Raw genomic sequence first — 25752 nt, forward strand, 5'->3', positions numbered from 1 at the left:
ACTGTATGCCTTTAAGCATGCAGCACAGCAGATAAACAGGGCTAGAACGAACTCTGTGTAGGATTGTGTGTGTGTCTTCTCAATCTGTATGTATCTATTCAATCTTTGTGTGTGCGCAGCCCCGTACACATACTGGTCGCCGGGGCTGTGAGTTGACTAATCAGCAGCCCGTCACTTCCTATCAGCTTTTAGCTGAGTGGTGTCTGCAGGCTGCGCAGACCAAGCTCTCTCTCCCTCCCTCCATCTCTCCCTCTCTTTCTCCCCCTCTCCGTCTTTTCACTGCGTGTGGTTGTGCAGCTAGGCCTCGGGAAGCCCAAGCTCGCTGGCCTTTTCCAGCTCGCGACGTGTTTGTGAGAAGAAATGATGTTAAACATAAGGAAAACAGCAGCAGTCATCAGCATCACAGGCCTTTCGTCCCTCATGTCTCTCAGCACTGAAACGCACCAGTCTCTCACAGTTAGTGGACTATCTTATCCCTTTCAAAAACCAGCCAACTTTAGCGTTCTGGCAACTATTTTCAGACTTTTCTTTATATCTGAAAGGTTTCGCCGGCGACAAAACCTGTACTTTTATTCCTGCCAAACTACCTATTTATAATTGCGGTAATGTATTTCAAAATCCCGCCAACCCCTCAGTAAAAACGTCGCATTTCATCTTACCGTCTTTGGCACGCATTAAATCACATGGTTGTCTGACATCAAACTTGTCCTTGTCATTATGGAAAAGTATAAACACAAAAACGGCAGTCTGCATGTCATTGCAGCAGCCTAGTCCAAACGGCATTACCTGCTGAATTTTTTGCACCTGAAAACCTATCTGTTTAAACATGTATTTAGGACAGCTATGTCAATCTAACAAGCCAGGCAAGTAAAAGCTACTTTTTAGACAACGTTTTGGTTTGATGCTAGCGTGTTATCTAGCTCCAGTATCTAGCTGGCTAGCCAACACATAATTACCAGAACATATCTGACAATGTTTTGAGTTTAACTGTCGCCAATCTTTTATTCCCCATAAGGAAAATTAGCACGTTGCAAGGTAATTATTTACAAGTATGGCGAGCTGCTAACTGTGTTGTGAATGTGAAGAAATTAAAGCAGTGGATTTCTGTCTGAAGAATTTAGAGCTTGCTGTCCTGTCAGGTTACCAGGACAACAGTCGCAACAACAGGGTCAAAGTTGAATGTCTCTTGCTCAGGTGCGGCTAAACAATGGCTCTATAAAATGTGAATACTGACAAGAATGTGGTAAAAATGTGGCTGTTTGAAAGGGGACCATATAAACATTGCCCAATACTTTTTTCAGGCAATGTACCGCAAATCCTATGTGAATCAGGTATCTGTTTACAGATGCAGGATATGGGCATACACTGAAGTCCATAGACATGGTCCTGTGTGGCTTAGTTGGTAGAGCATTGTACTTGCACGTCAGCATCGTGGGGTTTGGTTTCCACTGGGGCCACCCATGCTAAAATGTATACATGTATTACTATAAGTGTCTGCTAAATGGCATATTTTTTATATTATACTGTAAGTCCAGGTTTAAAAGTGTGGGGACAACATTGTTGTGTCATTGGTGTCAGTCTTTTAGGTATATGCCTACTTTTGAAAAGCCGTTGTCTGTGTCCCCACCTGGAGATGTCCCCAAGCCAGGTAGGCATGTCAACAACATGCGAGCCCTGTGGGAAGGAGTTTGGTAGGCACTAACATAACATTTTTGAAAGAAAGTTGTTTTATTGACAAAGCTATCAACAAGGTCCCTATTTCTGCCATCATATCATATTCATAGTCAATCACACTTTCTGTTCAAACTATTTTTTTAAATCATATAATTTCAAGTGAATGCAGAATATGTTGCTATTGCGCAATGAAGTTCTATCTATGGCAGTCATAGATACAGTAGGCTTTGTGTAATCAGCGCTGTGATTTTCTCACTCAGTCCCTTTTCGTGAAGCTGTCTAATATCTGTTGTTGGGGGAAGTGGTGTAGTGCTTTTTGTTTTTAGGTACAGCACCACAATTATTTTATTTTTGGCATAATTTCCGAATTAAAGTTGGTACCGACATGTAGTTTATTGTATGATATAATTTCAGAATATACATACAGTGCCTTCGGAAAGTATTCAGATCCCTTGAATTTTTCCACATTTTGTTACGTTACAGCCTTATTCTAGAATTGATTAAATAAATACAAATTCTCAGCAATCTACACACAACAACCCATAATGACAAAGTGAAAACCTTTTATTTTTTTTATTTAAAAAAAAAACATTTTTGCAAATGTATTCAAATATAAAAACAATTGCTTTGAGACTCTAAATTGAGCTCATGTGCATCCTGTTTCCATTGATCATCCTTGAAATGGTTCTATAACTTGATTGGAGTCCACCTGTGGTCAATTCAATTGATTGGACATGATTTGGAAAGGCACACACCTGTCTATATAATGTCCCACAAGTTGACAGTGCATGTCTGAGCAAAAACCAAGCCATGAGGTTGAATGATATGTACGTAGAGCTCCGAGACAGGATTGTGTCGAGGCACAGATCTGGGTAAGGGTACCAAAACATTTCTGCAGCATTGAAGGTCCCAAGAACACATTGTCCTCCATCATTCTTAAATGGAAGAAGTTTGGAACCACCAAGACTCTTCCAAGAGGTGGTCGCCCTGCCAAACTGAGCAATCGGGGGAGATGGGCCTTGGTCAGGGAGGTGACCAAGAACCTGAGTTATCACTCTGACAGAGCTCTAGAGTTCCTCTGTGGAGATGGGAGAACCTTCCAGAAGGACAACCATCTCTGCAGCACTCCACCAATCATGCCTTTATGGTAGAGTGGCCAGATGGAAGCCACTACTCAGTAAAAGGCACATGACAGCCTGCTTGGAGTTTGCCAAAAGGCACCTAGACTCTCAGACCATGAGAAATAAGATTCTCTGGTCTGATGAAACCAATATTGAACTCTTTGGCCTGAATGCCAAGCGTCACATCTGGAGGAAACCTGGCACCATCCCTACGGTGAAGCATGGTGGTGACAGCATCATGTTGTGAGGGTGTTTTTCAGCGGCAGGGACTGGGAGACTAGTCAGGATCGAGTCAAAGATGAACGGAGCAAAGTACAGAGATCATCGATAAAAACCTGCTCCAGAGCGCTCAGGACCTCAGACTGGAGCGAAGGTTAAGCACCCTAAACACACAGCCAAGACAACGCAGGAATAGCTTTGGGGCATGTCTCTGACTGTCCTTGAGTGGCCCAGCCAGATCCCGAACTTGAACCCGATCTAACATCTCTGGAGAGACATGAAAATAGCTGTGCAGCGACTCTCCCCATCCAACCTGACAGAGCTTGAAAGGATCTGCAGAGAAGAATGGGAGAAACTCCCCAAATACAGGTGTGCAAAGCTTGTAGCGTCATAGCCAAGTAAATTCGAGGCTGTAATTGCTGCCAAAGGTACTTCAAAAAGTATTGAGTAAAGGGTCTGAATACTTAAGTAAATGTGATATTTCAGTTTTTTTATTTTAATCATTTTGCTAAAATTTCTAAAAACATGTTTTTGCTTTGTCATTATTGTGTGTAGATTGATGAGGGGGAAAAAACAAGTTAATCAATTTTAGAATAAGGCCGTAACCTAACAAAATGTTGAAAAAGTCAAGCGGTCTGAATACTTTACGAAGGCACTGTAGCCTACAATGCATCATCCAAATCTAACAATTACCTATGCCTACACAGTAGAAATAGTGGCAAAAAAATAATAATGTAATTCTAAAACAGCAAGTTAGGCCTACCTAATTATAAAGACGGCCATCACTGTCAATTGTGAATGATAATTCTTCACATTTTACGGGTGAAACTCAAATGCTGCGTCTGCATGCCAACCATTTGATCCGATCAGTTTCATGGTAATGTGCATTTCGATTGTATTCTTCTTTAATGATGTAAGTAGTCTACTGTTTGATAATATAATTTTCAAGCAGAGGGAACATATTATCCAAGCATATTAAAGCCTAGTGGTGCACGCTGTTGAGTTCTGGCCCCATGAGAAAAAATTATTTGTAGTTAAAAATATATATATTTAAATATCAGTGAGTTATACTGAGACCAAGGTCTCTTTTACTGATGAGCCCTGAATTACATAAATTACTGAAAAAACACACATAAAAATACAAAATGCAAGCAGAAAGGAAAAACACTTGTCATAAAAAACAAAGACATTTGTCATTTGTACCTAGCCAGTGGGGATTCCGGTGGGGTACCCACACCCAGGTAGCAGCAGTGCTGGCAACACTAGCTGCAGTAACCCATGGAGGGGGGGGTCATACTCGGAGAGGGGTCCAATTATTGTGACCCTGGTGGCACAAAATAATCAAAAGGTCTGACTGCACTGAGATGCTTGGGAAAATGGTCACAACGGGGGACCTGTGTGTGTGTGTGTGTTTCAGGGTAGGGGGGTGTGTTTGAGCACCATCAGCTAGGACTTGACATTGGTTAATAAAATCTCCCCATTCTTGCTCATTTTTGCATGCCTTCTCAAACAGCTACAACTGTATATGCATTCGCACATCAAGTCTTCACTTGAGTTGGGCTTCGGGATGGAATAACTGTTGAACATCTGAGCTTGTTTGGGGGAAGGGTGGGGATTGTGCGTGTGCGTGATTGCACGTGTGCGTGTCCCACATCTGTTGCTATAGGGTAATGATGTTAGGGACAATACAGGATGAATCACAATAATTGTTTGCCAAAATAATAATTGCTTGCCAAACATTTTTTATTTTGTAATGCCAATCCTGGTTATAGGTAACAATCATTTGTATGAACTGCCAACATTATTACGCATATTATTTCTTAATTGTGGAAATAAATAAAGTTATGCACATTTTTTTTTTTTAAATATATTTAGTAATTTTATTTTGTATAACTGTATACAATTCAATGGAGGTGAGTGTGTTGGCAATGCTTTTGGCAGTTATTCTGCTTCTGTTCTGTGGGTGGCGCTGTGTGCTCTTTTTAAAAGGATGGGTCCCAATCTCTCAAAAGCCCTAGGATACAGCTGGACAGGGGGTGGTCCGCCAGTCACTGGGACGACAAGCCAACTTGGGATGTGGGGAGGTTTTATCGGGTGGACTAGTGGAGAACAATTGGAGGTTTATCCAGTAGCAATTCAAACACCATAGTATAGCTGGACACTCAATCATTATGGTACTTTTTAATGTTAAGGTTACAAACATATATGATGATAAATACAATTGAAACTTGTATCTCTTTATGGCAAATGGTGAAATAAGTATAGCCAGTTATAATTGTAATGGCCTAGCAGATAATAAGAAAAGATGATCAGTATTTACCTGGCTACTAGAGAAGGAATATAATATATTTTGTTTACAGGAAACTCATTCAACTATTTTAGATGAAGTTGTGTGGCGAAAGGACTGGAGGGGTTGAAATATACTTCTCCCATGGGCAAAGAAACTCAAAAGGGGTGGTGATATTAATTAACAATAATTTTGATCTGAATGTGCAAATTGTTCAAATAAATCCACAAGGTAGATGGATTACTTTAAATATGTAATTGGACCATAAACAGATTTGGCTCATTAATCTATAGACGGTCCAAATAATGATGATCCACGCTTCTTTGAAAATATATATTACAATTTATTATGCCTACAAGCAATACTCTATTATTATGGTGCGAGATTATAAAACGTATTTAAATTAGTCAATGGATCGTTAAGAAAATCACACTACAAACTATCACACTTTTTTCCTCTTAATAATGTAAAATTAACAACTGTACAGAAATAATCATATGAAGGCCATATTACAGAGGAGTAACTTCTTGATGCGTTTAAAGCCTTTAAGTCCGGGAAAACCCCAGGGCTGGATGGCATACCAGTTGAGGTATACCAAACCTTTTTTGATGTACTCAGAGGACCGTTTATCTAGGTCAGGATATTTAAGCCTCCATATATCCACTAGTTCCATTATATCCATGATATTTGTGATTTCCTTAAGGGCTTTTACCACTCTTATGAAAATGGTAGATTATCAGATACTCAACAAGGTCTGATTTCATTATTACTGAAACAGGACCCAAGTGGTAAATATAAAGATCCATTCTATTAAAAAAAATTAGAGGCCCTGAACACTTCAGTGTTGTGATGCAAAAATTCTTTCAAAGTGAATAGCGCATATAATTAAAAAGGTATTGTTGGACATTATTCATCCTAATCAGACAGCTATTTTTATATATGTAAGATACATTGGAGAAAATATAAGACAAGTACTGGAAACAATAGAACACTATGAAAAATCTAGTAAACCAGGCCTGGTATTCATTGCTGAATTTATATATAAATGCCTGGAATATTTCAATTTTGGAGAATCTCTTATATAATGGCTTAAAGTTAAGTATAGTAACCATAGGTGTAAAATAATAATGTCTACTTCTCAAAAAGTATTAAACTGTCAAGAGGAGTAAAACAAGGTTGTCCACTATTGGTATATCTATTTATTATGGCCATTGAAATGATAGCTATTAAAATCACATCCAGCAATACTATCAAGGGCCTAGAAATCCAGGGTGTCATTGTAGGCTGATGATTCATGTTTTCTTTTAAATCCCCAATTTGCATCCCTCCACAGCCTCATAGATTATCTACTTTTTCCACAACCACATTATGATAAGTTTACTATATTATGTATTGGATCACAAAAAAAATACTACTTTTACATTACCGTGTAGATGACCAATAAAATGGTCTGACAGTGAAGTGGATGTACTCGGTATTCATATCCCAAAAACAAATAAATGATCTCACTACAATACATTTTAATAGAAAGTTGGCAAAAATAGATAAGATCTTGCTACCTTTGAAAGGAAAATACCTGGCTATTTGTGGGAAAATCACCCTGATTTAACTCTTTAGTCATATCCCAGTTTACCTATTTGCTTATGGCCTTGCCTACACCTAGCAACTTGTTTTTTAAATAAATGAGCAAAAAATACTCAATTTTATTTGGAATGGCAAGCCAGACCAAATTAAACGGGCCTATTTAAATAGTTACTATGAATTCGGAGGGCATAAATGATTAAATATTTAAGCATTAGACCTCTCACTAAAGGCTTCAGTCATACAAAAGTTATTGTTAAATCCAAACTGGTTATCTAGCGGATATGCAAGAATGTCTCACCCCATGTTCAAGAATGGCCTTTTTTAAAACAAGCCATAGAAGGTTGGTTGCAATTTTAGTTTAATCCACCATAAAAGGCGGAACAAATATTACAAATATTATGGTTTTACTCAAATATACTAAAAAGAAGGTCATCTTTGTCAATTATATTATAAATAGGACTGGTGGAGTTATGTCACACATGCAGCGAACAAAATACATGGAAATGTCTGCTCTACTCAAAATTGGGGGTTGAGTGGAGCTGAAGGATGGGACCAAAAACAAACAAAAGGTAACTATTGTAAAATATACTGTGTCCATAAAACGTATATAGTATGTATAAGCTGGAAGTAGAAGCCTAAGTGTTGTCCATTAGTTTACTACGATGAGAGGAAAATAATAAAGGAAAATATATAAAATATAATATATATATTGTTTTAAATATGAGACAATCAGTGAATAGGTTCTGAGTTCTGAATTGGCCTAGAGGCACCAGAAAAATCACATTTCAGAACACTTTGAAGATTGTTCCACAAAGAAGGTGCAAAAAAACTGAAAGCTGATTTACCTAACTCAGTAGAGATCAAAAGAATATCCAGAGTTAGTCATCTCTGAGACCGGGTGTGGTAACTCGTACTGTATGTCTAAAGTTTAGTAATGATTTTAGGTACAGTGGGACTTTTTGCATAAGGGCTTTATAAATGAAAACATAGCAATGTATCAACCTACTTGACATCAAAGAGGGCCAACCAACTTTCTGGTTGAGAATGCAGTGATGAGTGCTAAAACTATGATATACTGCATCTAACAGCTTTAAAGAAGTAGCAGCTGCATTCATATAGCTTGGCTATTCCCAAACTGGGGTACGCATATGCCGTCGGGGGTACGCCAAATAAAAATGTGATTCACATTTTCAAACAGTCTATTTAGATTTTCCAACAGAGCTATACATTTGGGTGATGTTTTTTTCTTGCCTGAGAAGCTTCGTTTCACTGCCAAAATACAATTAAACCATCTAGTGTTCAGCGAAATAACAAAACAATGTCAAATACAGGTAGCCTAGTCAAATAATTAACATCCAATCACATTAAAAGTTACTCTCTCGCGAGAAATCTTCACTCTTGCGCAGACATTTAGAAACGAAACATGCTAATTTGAAAAATAAGCCACGTGAGTTTTTTGAGCAAGAATTAAGACGACTTTCGAGTAGTAAGCATGTATAAAAGCAACATATACCATTTAATATGAAGGGGCTAGAAGCGTCTTATATGGTGAGCTACCAAGTGGCTAGGACAGGCAAGCCCCATACTATTGTGGAGGATTAATTCTTCCTGCTGCCAAAAAAACTATACTGACAAGGACTTCATCAAACAGTTTCACGATGCATCAGTGACATGGCAGGAGATGTTTTGAAACAATTACTGCTTAGCATACAAGCCAGTGAATTCTATGCGTTACAGCTGGATGAGTCAACAGACGTGGCGGGCCTGGCACAGCTCCTGGTACATGTCCGTTACGTTTATGGGGGGTCAATTAAGGAAGACATCCTCTTCTGCAAACCACTGGAAACCAGGACAACAGGAGAGGATATTTTTAAAGTACTGGACAGCTTTGTGACATCAAATGGACTTTGGTGGTCAAGATTTGTTGGTATCTGTACTGATGGCTCAAAAGCCATGACAGGGAGACATAGTGGAGTGGTAATGCGCGTGCAAGCAGTTGCTTCAGACGCCACTTGGGTACACTGCAGCATCCACCGAGAGGCTCTTGCTGCCAAGGGAATGCCTGACAGCTTGAAAGACGTTTTGGACACTACAGTGAAAATGGTTAACTTTGTTAAAGCAAGGCCCCTGAACTCGTGTATTTTCTGCACTATGCAGTGATATGGGTAGCGACCATGTAACGCTTTAAATTGAGAAACGATCTTAAAGTTTTCTTTACTGACCATCATTTTCACTTGCATGATGACTAGTTTCTCTCACGACTGGCCTATCTGGGTGATATTTTTTCTCGCCTGAATGATCTGAATCTAGGATTACAGGGACTCTCCGCAACTATGTTAAATGTGCGGGACAAAATTGAGGCTATGATTAAGAAGTTGGAGCTCTTCTCTGTCTGCATTAACAAGGACAACACAGGTCTTTCCATCATTGTATGATTTTTTGTGTGCAAATGAACTGAAGCTTACGGACAATGTCAAATGTGATATAGCGAAGCACCTGAGTGAGCTGTGTGCGCAATTAAGCAGGTACTTTCCCGAAACGGACGACAAACAACTGGATTCGTTATCCCTTTCATGCCCTGCCTCCAGTCCACTTACCAATATCTGAACAAGAGAGCCTCATCAAAATTGCAACAAGCGGTTCTGTGAAAGTTGAATTTAATCAGAAGCCTCTGCCAGATTTCTCGATTGGGCTGCGCTCAGAGTATTGCCTTGGAAAATCGTGCTGTTAAGACAATGATGCTCTTTGCAACTATGTACCTAATGTGAGAGTGGATTCTCGGCCCTCACTAGCATGAAAACTAAATACAGGCACGGACTGTGTGTGGAAAATGATTTAAGACTGAGGCTCTTTCCAATACAACATTGCAGAGTTATGTGCATCCTTTCAAGCACACCCTTCTCATTAACAACATATACTTAGTTCTACCTGCATTTAAAACACATTTCAGGTAAATTAAGTTTTTATGTTATACAATGATTGCAGACTGTAGTTCAGATAGAGCCTGGTCAACCGTGGGGCCAACAGCAGACACAACAGTATGATCGGCATACATTTTTTTACAGACATGTCTATATTGTTAATGTAAGCAGTAAAATCAGTCCCAAAATCGAACACCGCGGGACACCTTTTCTAATATCCAGGAAACCTGATTTAACACCATCCGTAGATACACATAGAGTTCTATCTGTCAATGAATTTTTAAACCAGTTACATGCAGCCTGGTCTAGGCCAATGAGGAAAGCCTCTGAATTAGCAGTGAGTGATCAAGAGTATCGAACGCCTTTGACAGGTCAGTGAAGATGGGCAGCACAATGTTGTCTTTTATCCATACAATTAACCACATCATTTATAACTAGGGATGGAGCTATGACCTGCTCTGAAACCCGACTGATGTACATTTAGAATACATTTCAAAGATATGAAAGATCTTAGCTGAGAATTAATCAAGGATTCTAATATTTTAGCTAGGCAAGAACGTTTAGAAATAGGGCAATTTAATTATTTAGGTCGCAAGAGTCACCACTTTTGTGAAGGAGGAGAACATGGGCCGTCTTCCAAACCTTGGGGATAGTACCAGATACAGTTGAAGTCGGAAGTTTACATACACCTTAGCCAAATACATTTAAACTCAGTTTTTCACAATTCATGACATTTAATCCTAGTAAAAGTACCCTGTTTTAGGTCAGTTAGGATCACCACTTTATTCTAAGAATGTGAAATGTCAGAATAATAGTAGAGAGAATGATTTATTTCAGCTTTTATTTCTTTCATCACATTCCCAGTGGGTCAGAAGTTTACATACACTCAATTCGTTTTTGGTAGCATTGACCCAAGTTAAACAATTTAAAGGCAAACGTTTCGGGTAGCCTTCCACAAGCTTCCCACAATAAGTTGGGTGAATTTTGGCCCATACCTCCTGACAGAGCTGGTGTAACTGAGTCAGGTTTGTAGGCCTCCTTGCTCGCACACACGTTTTCAGTTCTGCCCACAAATTTTCTATAGGATTGAGGTCAGGGCTTTGTGATGGCCACTCCAATACCTTAACTTTGTTGTTCTTAAGCCATTTTGCCACAACTCTGGAAGTATGCTTGGGGTCATTGTCCATTTGGAAGACCCATTTGCAACCAAGCTTTAACTTCCTGACTGATGTCTTGAGATGTTGCTTCAATATATCCACTTCATTTTCCTTACATTTACATAACATTTACATTTTAATGTAAATGTATGCCATCTATTTTGTGAAGTGCACCAGTCCCTCCTGCAGCAAAGCACCCCCACAACATGATGCTGCCACCCCCGTGCTTCACGGTTGGGATGGTGTTCTTTGGATTGCATTCCTCCCCCTTTTTCCTCCAAACATAACGATGGTCATTATGGCCAAACAGTTCTATTTTTGTTTCATCAGACCAGAGGACATTTCTCCAAAAAGTGCGATCTTTGTCCCCATGTGCAGTTGCAAACCGTAGTCTGGCTTTTTTATGGCGGTTTTGGAGCAGTGGCTTCTTCCTTGCTGAGCGGCCTTTCAGGTTATGTCGATATAGGACTAATTTTACTGTGGATATAGATACTTTTGTACCCGTTTCCTCCAGCATCTTCACAAGGTCCTTTGCTGTTGTTCTGGGATTGATTGGCACTTTTCGTACCATGTTTTCATCATTATTTTTTACTATTTTCTACATTGTAGAATGGTGAAGACATCAAAACTATTAAATAACACATATGGGATCATGTAGTAACCAAGAAAGTGTTAAACAAATCAAAATATGTTTTACATTTTAGATTTTTCAAAGTAGCCACCCTTTGCCTTGATGACAGCTTTGCACACTCTTGGCATTCTCAACCAGCTTCATGAGGAATCAGTTTCCAACAGTCTTGAAGGAGTTCCCACATATGCTGAGCACTTGTAGGCTTATTTTCCTTCACCTTGTGGTCCAATTCATCCCAAACCATCAAAATTGGGTTGAGGTCGGGTGATTGTGGAGGCCAGGTCATCTGATGCAGCACGCCATCACTCTCCTTCTTGGTCAAATCGCCCCTTACACAGCCTGGAGGTGTGTTTTGGGTCATTGTCGTGTTGAAAAAGAAATTATAGTCCCAGTAAGCCCAAACCAGATGGGATGGCGTATCGCTGCAGAATGCTGTGGTAGCCATGCTGGTTAAGTGTGCCTTGAATTCTAAATAAATCCCTGACAGTGTCACCAGCAAAGCACCATCAGACCTCATCCTCCATGCTTCACGGTGGGAACTACACATGTAGAGATCATCCGTTCACCTACTCTGCGACTCACAAAGACATGGCGGTTGGAACCAAATATCTGATCATACCAAAGGACAGATTTCCACCGGTATAATGTCCATTGCTCATGTTTCTTGGGCCAAGCAAGTCTCTTCTTATTGGTGTCCTTTAGTAGTGGTTTCTTTGCCGCAATTCGACCATTAAGGCCTGATTCATGCGGTCTTCTCTGATCAGTTGATGTTCAGATGTGTCTGTTACTTGAACTCTGTAAAGTGTTTATTTAGGCTGCAATCTGAGGCTGGTAACTCTAATGAACTTGTCCTCTGCAGCAGAGGTAACTCTGGGTCTTCTTTTCCTGTGGCGGTCCTCATGAGAGCCAGTTTCATCATAGCACTTGATGGTTTTTGCAACTGCACTTGAATAAACTTTGACTGACCTTCATGTCTTAAAGTGATTTGCCTATTTGAGCTGTTCTTGCCATAATATGGACTTGGTCTTTACCAAATTGGGCTATCTTCTGTATACCACCCCTACCTAGTCACAACACAACTGATTGGCTCAAACGCATTAAGAAGGAAATAAATTCCACAAATTAACAAAATACCTGTTCATTGAAATGCATTACACGTGACTCCCTCATGAAATTGGTTGAGGGAATGCCAAAAGTGTGCAAAGCTGTCATCAAGGCAAAAGGTGGCTACTTTAAAGAATCTGAAATATAAAATATATTTTGATTTGTTTAACACTTGTTTTGGTTACTACATGATTTCATAGTTTTGATGTCTTCACTATTATTCTACAATGTAGAAAATAGTAAAAATAAAGAAAAATCCTGGAATGACTAGGTGTGTCCAAACTTTTGACTGGTACTGTATGTTTCTCAATTGTCTTAAAAATTGCCAGTCCACTACAGAGTCTTCCTTGCTTTGGCCCAGGCCTGATTTCTCATCTGAATGAGCCCAGATACTCAGAAGAAAACCAAGGGTTAGATCTATCGTTCACTCTGAATTGTTTAAAAGAGGCGTGTTAATCGGGACGGCAGGTAGCCTAGTGGTTAGAGTGTTGGGCCAGTAACCAAAAGATTGCTAGATCGAATCCCCGTGCTGACAAGGCTGTCATTGTAAATAAGAATTTGTTCTTAACTGAATTGCCTAGTTAAATATAGGTTAAAAATAAATACAAAAAGTAAATAAAATCTGAAATATATATGGAGGAGACATTTTCTGAAGCCAACTCAGGGTTAGGAATACAGGAAACAGTGGCTAAATCAGAGTAAACATGTCATGTAAAAACCCTTGAGGAGAGAAATTAATTATATTAGTAAGAAAAAAAAAATCAATGAGGAGTTAACAGAGTTTATCACATTTAGCCATATGGGTTTTGAGATCAATTGAGTCAGATTAAAATCAATGCATATACTCTTAAATTTATCTGAGGCCTGGGATAGCCAATCCAGATTCAAATTGCCTAAAATGACCAACTCTGATGACAGAAAAGGTGTTTAACACTAGCACCAATAGAATCTGTAATGGCAGCAGGGAGGCAGTAAATCAAAGCAACAAATACATGTGTATTTTGGTTTATGGAACCATTTATTTTGGTTTATGGACACATTAAGCTTTAATCAACACTTAATTAAATTAGCGCCATTCTGAGAAGTGGCGTCGCTCCGCTGCGCAGCAGCTGCACTACACCCCAGGTTAGGGGCCTGTGCTGCTGCTAGTGACAGTTTGGGTCTCATGGTGTGCCCCTTTCAGATGGTTAAGCATTGCACCTGTACTACCAATACTGTACTTCAATTCCACCTTTGGCAAAGTTTGCATTCCACCACCTTCTCATTTCACTTCTCAAAGTATTGCCATACAGGACTTAGCTGCTGTCGCTTGCCTTTCCATTTTTCCAACTGTTAACAACGATGATGTGCGAAGCACTTTATATCTGTGGAAAATCATTTTAAAGATGCTTATCTCCTACTAACGTTACAGCACTGTTGCGTTTAGCTATTTGTTTCAATTCAATTTTTCCCTTTATGATGATGATCGGGACCTGTTAGTGGTAGTTTTGTTATAAGTGCACTGTGATTTTCATTTTGTAAAAATACCAACAAAAAAAATCTTAACGTTAACAATTTTGTTGAAACATTTTAACTTTTAAACGTTCACACTACTACTTAGAAACACATAAAGACTAACACAAACACACACGCTGTACATTCACACACTTTACACAAACACTGTTGTTTCATCTGTTCGCCCAGGCCTATCAGACCTTGTCGTTTTCAGGTAGGATATGTATTTATTAGGAACTCGCTGAGGGAAAAACTTTTCTGCATTCAGTTGGTATGAAATTCTTAATTGTCCATAACATAAATATTGATTGAAAAGCACAATTGTGACGACAAGATCGTCAGTTGAATACCTTGTGGGCAAGGTTGTTAATGCCTACTTGTCGCTTTAGCTTGGATTTCTTCAATGTATTATCCAAGTGCATTAATGGAAAGTCTATGCAGTACCAGTTGGCATAAGGTGTCAACGTAGCAGCTGAACAAGGATACAGTAAACTGCTGCCTCGGAATGTCTTGAATCATGATATTCACCATTTGAAAAACCACCATTAAAGTGGTATTTAAAAAAACTCCTTAGTCGGGAAGATGAAAATAGTATAGTGAAGACACATTTGTGTCACTAAGGCTGTGCTTACACAGGCAGCCCAATTCTGATATTTTGTCCATTAATTGGTTTTTTGACCAATCACATCAGATCTTTTTCATAGGTGATCTGATCTGTCAAAAATAAATCTGAATTGGGCTGCCTGTCTAAACGCAAGCTCAAAGGCTCTCTGTGTGCTACATTTAAAAGTGTTTACATTAGTGCAAAGATAACAGCTGTAGAGAAAAATAAAACATAAGGTGTAGAGAATAAATGGGAAATAAAGGTCCAATAATGAGAAATGCATTTTACTACCTTGCATTTTTACTTTGATTCCCTTGCAGACCGAACAGGTGAAATCCATCCTTATTTACATTTTGTGGGGAGCACCAGAAAGGATATGGATCCTTTCCATTCTTTACTCTACGATATTACAAGACTCCAAAAACATTCCCTTTCCCAAAGCATGTCTGCAAGACTTGTCCTGTTCAACCCAGCAGGCCATAGATAGCCAGGTTTCCCCCCAACACGACAAGACTAGAGAAATCAACCGTCAAATGGTCAGGGGTCACCGCTAAATGATACTCTGACAAGAGAGGGTGAGTCATTTGGGCAGGTGGGGCAAGGTAGACGTTTGACCCCAATTTGGGTTACCCTTTCTGCCCCCTTTCCACAGAGGGTTAAAAAAAAACTCAAAACACATGTCTTGGAAGTAGTCATTTGCGGTGTGGTTGGTCAGACCTACTTTGTTCTGGCGTGTTGCCGGTGGGGGCAGAGTGGTGTAGGACAATTGTAACCCAGAGCGAAGCGTCTGTGTGGTCTGAGCTCCACTACAGTGGACATGTTTACCTTCCTGTTTCGGCTGCCCAGCCTCAGGGAGTGGGGAGTCCTATTTTTTTATATTTTTTTTATGGGGGCAGCCTGGCGTAGTCCAAAAGAAGACGAAGAAGGACGACGAGAGGGAGCGCCGGGGTAGTACAAAGACAGACATTGTTGGTGGTCTTCCTCTGATCTTTGGGCACCATTTTGAATCGAAGTGACAGGACAGCCCTGGATTGTACCATGATGGCTGTGCTCGTGCCCTCTACAGTTCCCTATTGACCTCTGCCTGCCAGGTTTGACTCTGCAGTTATTCTTTGGGCCTGTACGTACAGAGGCGTGTGCAGTACAATAGTCCCTGCATACTGTATGCATCCGTGGCACAGCAAATGATTGTCCACACATCTTTAGTGACTGTGTTTTAGTGGTAAATATGGAGCCGAAAGAAACGCACACCTGTTTAGGCGAGGTGCTGGCTAGTGGAGTAGAACACTTGAAAAAGAAAAGGAGAGCTGCACACTCTAGGAGCTCAGATGCAATACTTTAATAACCTAATATCCAACGTTTCGACAGACAAGCTGTCTTCATCAGGGTATAGTGGTAAATATATCATACATCTGTAATTAGCGCCGTGACCTTTTGTTGTGACATCTATAGGGTCAGTGCGGTTAACACAAGGTTGTGCTGCCACCTTCCCAGACTGTCTATCTATCTTTCTATACCACTCTAGCAGTGTGCACAGGGGTGTGTTGCCTCTAAATGTCACATCAGCCATCCTTCCCAGACTGTCTATCTATCTTTCTATGCCACTCTAGCAGTGTGCACAGCCAGCCTTCCCAGCCATCAGTGTGGAGAGACGGTGTGTTCGTGACCGAGCCCTTTGCTCACGCTTGGCTTGAACCGTGTTCCCCCCGCAAGCGCTGACCCTTGTTGTGGCGCTATCTGGCTATGTGGTAAGGGACACTCTGGTTTGTATCCATCCTCATGGGAAAGCCTCGATCCTCATCAGTTGGTTTGTGTGACCTACAAGCGTACACTAGGTGAACCAAGCTACTGTACGAAGTCTTTATGTCAAAGTGCTCACTTCTCTCACTCAGGGAGAGCAAGGTAGCACTACAACTATGTTATGCAGCTCCCCACTCACTGCAGCGCTAGATAGAACTTTGTGGAATAACACAAATCTACGAAAATATAACACTTTCTGTCACAGCGAACATGCTAAATTTGGGAAGCCCAATCGATTGTGAGATATGGCATATACCTTTTATGTGATACATTTGGGTCGTAGGTTCGCAATTGGACCATTTCTGAGATCTCTACCAAGCGAGGAGGAAACAGCAGCCCACGCAACAACACACGCACAAGGGGTCTCCTTATAAACACAACACACCGGCCGTTTTCAAAATAGCCTACATCAGACATCACCCATCACAGCACACCTTTTTACTATATTGTCAGAAGCATCATCAGACCTCTGTAGTAGCCTATTTCATTTCTCTCTTTCAGTGCTCTGGAAACCAAGCAGAAAATGCTGTGCTCTAAAGATGTGTATCTCCTAAATGATGTCGCTGGTGTATTTTGTTAGAATTTTGGAATATATTTCGCAATAGGCTATAAAGTTTTCACCAGGTACGAGCCCATCCAGGCCCATGCGCGAAACGACACAACGAGCTCCAGAAATACTGAAGCACAGTTTCACCTACAATTTAGATCAAAAATATCCGCCTTCCTTTCTGTTATGTCAACCATCCATCCAAATCAAATAATTCCATGTGTCCACTTTGTCTTTATAAACATGAACATTCACATAGCCAATTCTATGCAGCTGTTCATTGTAGTGATCGTCATTCATCACATATGCTATATATAATCAATTCATGACTTTCAAGGAGTAGGGTATTTGATGCAAACCTATAAGAATACTTTTCCATTTGATAAAATTGCCTATATTATCACATTGTCTTGCTCGCTCGAGGAAGGCAATTTGGCCCTGCCTTGCAAACTAAATGCCTTGCATCATTTGGTAAATGATTGGTACTGTACATATCGGTAGACAAATGACAATCAAAAGTTTGGCACACCTACTCATTCAACGGCTTTTCTTTATTTTTAATAATAGTGAAGACATCAAAACTATGAAATAACACATATGGAATCATGTAGTAACCAAAAAAGTGTTAAACAAATTAAAATATATATTATATTTCAGATTCTTCAAAATAGCCACCCTTTGCCTTGATGACAGCTTTGCACACTTCCTAGAGTGGCTACTTTGGAAAATATAAAATATATTTTGATTTGTTTAACACTTTTTTGGTTACTGCATGATTCCATGTGTTATTTAATAGTTTTGATGTCTTCACCCTTATTCTACAATGTAGAAAATAGTAAAAATAAAGAAAAAACGTTAAATGAGTAGGTCGGCCAACCTTTTGATTGGTACTGTACATATTGGTAAGCTAATAATGCATTTAATAACAGCAGATTTGATCTGTCCCATTGAAAAATTTGACAGTGATCCTAAATTACATTTCAATGATGCATGCATCAGTACTTAGGCTATCTATTATATCTGCAACGGAAATCAATTTACAAGGATAGGTTCGCTGTCAGCTGGCTGCTGTAGGAAAGTTACAATTGAATAAAACATTTGTTCCCTTAAATTAGCCGTATGGCCCATATGTGTCATCCAATGAAGTGGACGTTATGTTTCACACTCAAGTCTTTCCCTCTCATTTTAGTATATATTTTGCCATTATGATCTGCTCACACCATACAACAAGGGATGTAGCCTACAGTCAGAGATGGAAGATTAACAATAGGGTTGCAAGGTCTGTTGATCCAAGATGGCGTAGCAGTCGGACGTCTGTTTTTGTCTTGTCCCGTGTATATATCGTTTTCTTCGGTTATATTTCGTATATATTTTTTATATTTTTAATCTCAATTTCCATCTGCAGACTGAACATACTCTCCTGCAACCTGCATCACCCAATGTGGTACGGATCTGCTATTTTTTATGCTTTAGAACCGGAACCCCCATCAGAAGCTAGTCAGCTAACTAGCTAGTAGTCAGTTAGCCACTGCTAGCAGTCATCATCGTCAACTCGGACATCAGCCAGCTTCAGCCCGGTCAATTCTTGCCAGTCTGCACAGCGCGATATCAACCCAGAGCATATTGGACTGCTTTTTCTCTACCACATATCCGGATTCCGACCGCAAGCTCTGAACCTTTTCACCGGATCATCACAACTAGCTAGCTGCTATCCGAGTGGCTACTTCTGGCTAACGTCTCTGTCCCGAAGCAAGCACCAGTTAGCCTGGAGCTAGCCTCGAGCTAGGCCCTTCTCCCGGCAAGCCGAATTGATCCTTCAGCCAATTCCTTGGCTACAACATCTCTTTTGCCAATTGGCCTGGACCCCTTTGGAGAAAAAGTACGAAAAAAAATGTATGAAATGTATGCATTCACTACTGTAAGTTGCTCTGGATCAGAGCGTCTGCTAAATGACTAAAAATGTAAAATGTAAAAATGTAAAAGGGGGAGGCTTGCCGAAAAACACCATCCCAACCGTGAAGAACGGGGGTGGCAGCATCATGTTGTGGGGGTGCTTTGCTGCAGGAGGAACTGGTGCACTTCATAAAATAGATGGCATCATGAGGACAGAAAATTGTGTGGATATATTGAAGCAAAATCTCAAGACATCAGTCAGGAAGTTAAAGCTTGGTCGCAAATGGGTCTTCCAAATGGACAATGACCCCAAGAATACTTCCAAAGTTGTGGCAAAATGGCTTAAGAACAACAAAGTCAAGGTATTGGAGTGGCCATCACAAAGCCCTGACCTCAATCCTATAGAAAATTTGTGGGCAGAACCGAAAAAGCGTGTGTGAGCAAGGAAGGCCTACAAACCTGACTCAGTTACACCAACTCTGTCAGGAGGAATGGGCTAAAATTCACCCAACTTATTGCGGGAGGCTTGTGGAAGGCTACCCGAAACGTTTGACCCAAGTTAAACAATTTAAAGGCAATGCTACCAAATACTAATTGAGTGTATGTAAACTTCTGACCCACTGGGAATGTGATGAAAGAAATAAAAGCTGAAATAAATCATTCTCTCTACTATTATTCTGACATTTCACATTCTTAAAATAAAGTGGTGATCCTAACTGACCTAAGACAGGACATTTTAACTAGGATTAAATGTCAGGAATTGTGAAAAACTGAGTTTAAATGTATTTGGCTAAGGTGTACTGTTCTGCCTGCGGCTACGGAACCCTGACCTGTTCACCGGACGTGCTTGTTGCACCCTCGACAATTACTATGATTATTATTTGACCATGCTGGTCATTTACGAACATTTTAACATCTTGACCATGTTCTGTTATAATATCCACCCGGCACAGCCAGAAGAGGACTGGCCACCCCTCATAGCCTGGTTCCTCTCTAGGTTTCTTCCTAGGTTTTTGGCCTTTCTCAGGAGTTTTTCCTAGGGAGTTTTTCCCAGCCACCGTGCTTCTTTCACATGCATTGCTTGCTGTTTGGGGTTTTAGGCTGGGTTTCTGTACAGCACTTTGAGATTTCAGCTGATGTACGAAGGGCTATATAAATAAATTTGATTTGATTTTGATTTGATTTGATGTAAACTTCCGACTTCAACTGTAGGTGTCTGGTTAGACTGTAAACTCTCCTTCCAGACTCACATTAAGTATCTCCAATCCAAAATTAAATCTAGAATCGGCTTCCTATTTCTCAACAAAGCCTCATTCACTCATGCTGCCAAACATACCCTCTTAAAACTGACTATCCTATCCTTGACTTCGGTGATTTCATTGACAAAATAGCCTTCAACACTCTACTCAGCAAACTGGATGTAGTCTATCACAGTGCCATCCGTTTTGTCACCAAAGCCCCATCCACCACTGCGACCTGTATCCTCTCGTTGGCTGGCCCATATAATATCCCCATATTATTACTTACCCTCTTGCTCTTTTGCACCCCAGTATCTCTACTTGCACATCATCATCTGCACATCTAACACTCCAGTGTTAATGCTAATTTGTAATTATTTAGCCTCTATGGCCTATTTATTGCCTTACCTCCCTACTCTTCTACATTTGCACACATTGTACATAGATTTTTCTATTGTGTTATTGACTGTACGTTTATTTGTGCAACTCTATGTTGTTGTTTTTCTTGCACTGCTTTACTTCATCTTGGCCAGGTCGCAGTTGTAACTGGCCTTCCTGGTTAAATATAAAATAAAAAATAAGTGGGAGGCAGGATCAGGTCTGCTCCTTTCTTGCTTGGCAGAGATCTCAGAAAATGTAAAGTTGTGAATCCGAAACCCCAATTTATCACATAAAATGTATATGCCATATTTTACAATCGATTGGGCTTCCCAAAATTTGTATTTTTGTTGTGACAGAACGTGATTTGTGTTTTGATAGATTTGCGTTATTCCACAATTTGCATAACCTGGTGACATAGCTCTTGCTCTAGCTCTACCTCGCTCTCCCTGACTGAGAGAGGTGCACACTTTGACAGTCCAACAATAAATCGGAGGGGTTTAGGAACGTAAACACTTTTTTTAGAAATGTGACTTCATTCCCCTTTAAGGCGAAGTTCATCGTAAGAACCTTTGTAGGATCCCAAACCCATCATTACTAAAGTTGCACTTGAAAACGCATGTTAATTACCGACTGCTTCAGACCACTCGTGGAACAGTTAAGTCTGTCGTTTGATCGTTTCTTTGCCACTCTAAACATAGCTAAACATCATGATTCTATCTGTTGCTCTGTGACCACCGATAACTTCGTAAGAAGTTTACTACAAATAACAAGTTGCCAATGTCCTTGTAATTGTTACAAACAAGTGAAGGTTAGAAATATGCTTCAAATGAAAACCTACATGACTGTATGAAGATGATACAGTATAGGCTACATTCGCCTATATATTTCAATCATATTAAAATAAATGTCATATTCATTCAATTGAGGTCTATTTTTTTATTGTATGTTGTCAAATGTTTTGCCTTACTATCTTTCATGATGTGTAACAACATGCGCAATGATGTGCATTATTATAGAGTAAGCATTAGAATAAGCCGCCTCATTATTTACATCCATATATAACCTATAGACCGCCACGGGGGAGTTATCATAATACCCATGAAACCTAGCGGTCAAACAGGGAAATGGTTCCGATCATTTTTCCAACATTAATCTTTCCCATCAGGGATTTTAGAAACATTTAAAATTAGGGCTGTGTATAGTGTAGGCTTACCCTGGCGTGACATTTTGATAACCATGTAAATCTCTCTCGGACAAGGTGACTTTTATCAATATATTCGGCTCTATTTTCTCTGATAAAAAAAAATGCTAATTAGCATCAAAGTAGACATCATGCAAGACTACAAATCCCTGCAAGCTCCTGCACTTAATCTCTTGCTGACACCTTTGCTAACCGGTATTGTGTCAATTTAAAACTTGCACAAGACAGTTCACGTAATTGTCCATTTGAAGAAATGTTGCCAATTTATTCATTACTACATTTAGCTAACATTAGATGGTTAATCAAGCGATTATTATTATTTTTTTACTTTGCCTTGATTTGGCAGCCTCGTGCAGGTCATCATGGCGTTTGTAGTTCTTTGTGATAGCTCCATTAGCATATAATTAGCATGTCATAAGCAGCTAATTAGCATTTCATTTTTAGGGGCTAATATATTGATAAAAGTCACCTAGTCCTAGAGAGATTTACACACACCAGGGTAAGCTTACACAATACACACCCCTTATTTTAAGTGTTTCTAAAATCCCCTTTGGGAAAAATGAATGGTGGAAAAACGATTGGAACCATTTCCCTCTTTGACCTCTAGGTTTTATGGGTATTATGACTCCTACTATGGTACGCTATATCTCTAGAAGCTGATCTGTTGTCAGTATTGTGGAATAATTAAGGTGAGATGTGAATGGAGAAAGCTGATCCGAGAGTAGCGCTGCAAATTTCTTTCTTACCTATCAGTATCGATACAACAACACACTTAAAGAAAGTTCTCCCTACGTGGTGTTTTGGGAAACGTATGGGAGTTCTTCAGCCGTTTTTGTAACGATGCATTGTTAAAACACTTGTAAGCTTAAGTTCCATCGCTATCGGGAAACTGGGCCCTGTGCTATGATATCTAGTGGGGCTGGTACAGCATATAGCTGGCAGGCCCTCGCATCCCCAGCGCACGGTAGCTCACTTCCCCAAGGTCAGCCTCCTCTCTTGCTAGGGCCTTGGTCAGCCCGGGGCCTCCCCTCTTCCCCCCAATCACGTCTTTACCCAAGCCAGTATGCCTCAACAAGAATGCTTACATCTAATTATTTTTACTCTATTTATTTTCTGCTTTGTTTTTTTTCTCTCCTGGTTTATTATTTTTTTAAACCCCTGAAATTTCACAGGCAGCAGCTTGACAGAGTAGGAGCAGGGTGAAGCGGAGCCTTGGGCTCCGGCCTTGCCTTTTCCAGCTTCATTTATTCAGCACCGTCACTGACTCGGTTATTTATTATGCACTTGTTTATTTCCCTGGCCTTTTTTCTCTCTTTCTTTTGCTCCTTTGTTATCAAAGGCTGTGTATGAACAAGACGTGCATTTAAATGACCCAAAATATCCACCAAAAAAGCAGTGTTGGTATCTGAGAAAAAAAAACGACCGAATCTCCCAAAAGAATGCTGGGGTGGGGGGGGTGATATAACAATGGAGAGATTACATGAGCCCTTATAAGCGAAAAAAAAAAAAAAACATCTCTTATGCAACAATTAATTTTCAGGCTGTCCATGCAAATTAAAATCTTGATTATATATAGCATTAAACCAAATCAAAAAGGGGAGGTGGGGGCAAGCTTTTTATATTTCATGTGTTCTTTTTTTTAAAACAAAATGTAAAAAGCTGCAAATTGGCTATAGCAAAATACTGGAGAGAAAGCCCTGAAATTTTCCTCAGGTCCTTAGGGCAGTGTTTAACAATGGCTCTCTGACTTCAACTCCAGTAGCAGGAGGAGGACAGCGGGAGCAGAGCGACACAAGGGGCTCGCTCTCGGCAGAGGTTGGGGAAGGACAGAGGACCAAGCGGGCGAGCGAGAGAGGCATGGGGTCGCTCAGTGCCAGGCAAGCAGTTGAACGTCTATGCCACATGTGTCAAACACAAGACCTGCGGGCCAAATCAGGCCTGTGACACATTTTTATCCGGCCCGCGCAATGATTTGGGTTGTCAATTCATTTTGGCCCGCTTCCATACAGCCCCCGAAGCGCTGCACTGCAATTCACAGCAAGCACTGCCAACGTGCTGCACGCCAAACGGCAGTACATTGCTATACACACACCCCTCCTCCCAGACCCACACACATACACGAGCCAGCCAGTGCTCTGTATCACATCATCACTAATGGCACTGACCGAATATTCAACCGGACCAAAAGTTTAAAGGTATCGTAGGCTAAATGTCCATGCCAAGTTTTGGTTCCAACAGGTCATTGCTGTAGCCTACAGAAAATGTTGTCTTGGTTGTCAAAAAGTTGTAAGATAAAGGAATCACACGCGGGTATAAATTACTACTTAAGGATAATAGGACACACAAGTCAGTATAAATGAGTCAACAGTTGCGTCATCTGCTTAATGAAATTACAGCCTGATGCGCTCGCATTGGTGAATTCAACATCAATTGTGCTGCTTTTGTGTGTACCGTATACCATGCGCTGCTGAGGGAAAGTGTACAGACACATGCTACTGAAATGTTGCTTTTAAAGCTTGACAATGAATAACCAAAAAACAAAACACCATGCAAAGGAGAAACATGTAGGCCTATTACAGCAACATTTTAGAAGTAGCCTAGGCTGGCTACACTACATTTTGAGTGCACCATTCAGCAATTCTGCATTCAACCGCACCGATGATCCATGCAGTGCAAAACAATGAAAAACATGTTTAAATGTTAAAACAACCTAGCTACGTTTTTGTTATTTGGTGTTATGAAATACATTTTGATTAGGGTTGCAGCATATTATGCAGATCTGAAAACATAGCCGCAAAGGCTGGACAAATGTTTTTGATCTCTTCTTTGTTTAAATATGTTAAAACTGCTATATACAGCATCATAAGTGGACATTCTGATGGGCCATAAAGAAATTATGTCCGGTTTGGGTCACAGTTGTATTCACGTTTTTTTTTAAGGAAACATAATAGGCTATTTCTGGCCCACAGATTTGTTGTGGACCTTGCGCTGATTGAGATTGACACCCCTGGTCTATGCAGAAGACTCAATAACACCTCCTGAGCTCTCTACGCACATATAATCAGACTTAAATCAGAAGAGAAGCTGCTTTACAGTCTCTTGACGTCAACGCTGGCATAACAAAGCTAATCTGAAAACAAGGCTCCCTAAATTTTTTCAGCATATCGAATGCACGACCCGGGCTGGTAGCATATTGCTACTCTAACTTCTTCGACGCATACAAAGCCCTCCCTCGCCCTCCTTTCGGCAAATCTGACCATGACTCAATTTTCTGGCCCCCAGCCTATAGACAGAAACTAAAAAAGGAAACGCCCGTACTCAGGTCTGCTCAACGCTGGTCCGACCAATCTGATTCCAAGCTTCAAGATTGCTTCGATCACGTGGACTGGGATATGTTCTGGATAGCTTCAGATAACAACATTGATGTTTATGCTGATTCGGTGAGCGAGTTTATTAGCAAGTGCATCAGTGATGTTGTACCCATGGTGACTATTAAAACCTTCCCCAACCAGAAACCGTGGATTGATGGCAGCATTGGCGCAAAACTGAAAGCGTGAACCACTGCTTTAAATCATGGCAAGGCGACCGGAAACATGACTGAATACAAACAGTGTAGCTATTCCCTCCGCAAGGCAATCAAACAAGCTAATCGTCAGTATAGAGACAAAGTAGAGTCGCAATTCAACGCCTCAGACACGAGACGTATGTGACAGGGTCTACAGTCAATCACGGATTACAAAAAGAAAACCAGCCCCGTCGCGGACACCGAGGTCTTGCTCCCAGACAAACTAAACAACTTCTTTGCTCGCTTTGAGGACAATACAATGCCACTGACACGGCCCGCTACCAAAACCTGCGGGCTCTCCTTCACCGCAGCCATCGTGAGTAAAACATTT

At 40.4% G+C, this 25752-nt stretch overlaps 1 protein-coding gene across 1 annotated transcript in view; it reads left to right on the forward strand.

The window, feature by feature from the left end:
• Positions 1-25752, forward strand: part of babam2 (BRISC and BRCA1 A complex member 2) — a 214088-nt gene that overhangs the window by 69219 nt on the left and 119117 nt on the right. The window lies entirely within an intron of this gene.

Source organism: Salmo trutta, chromosome 25 (assembly GCF_901001165.1).
Source record: "Salmo trutta chromosome 25, fSalTru1.1, whole genome shotgun sequence".
Lineage (NCBI taxonomy): Eukaryota > Metazoa > Chordata > Actinopteri > Salmoniformes > Salmonidae > Salmo > Salmo trutta.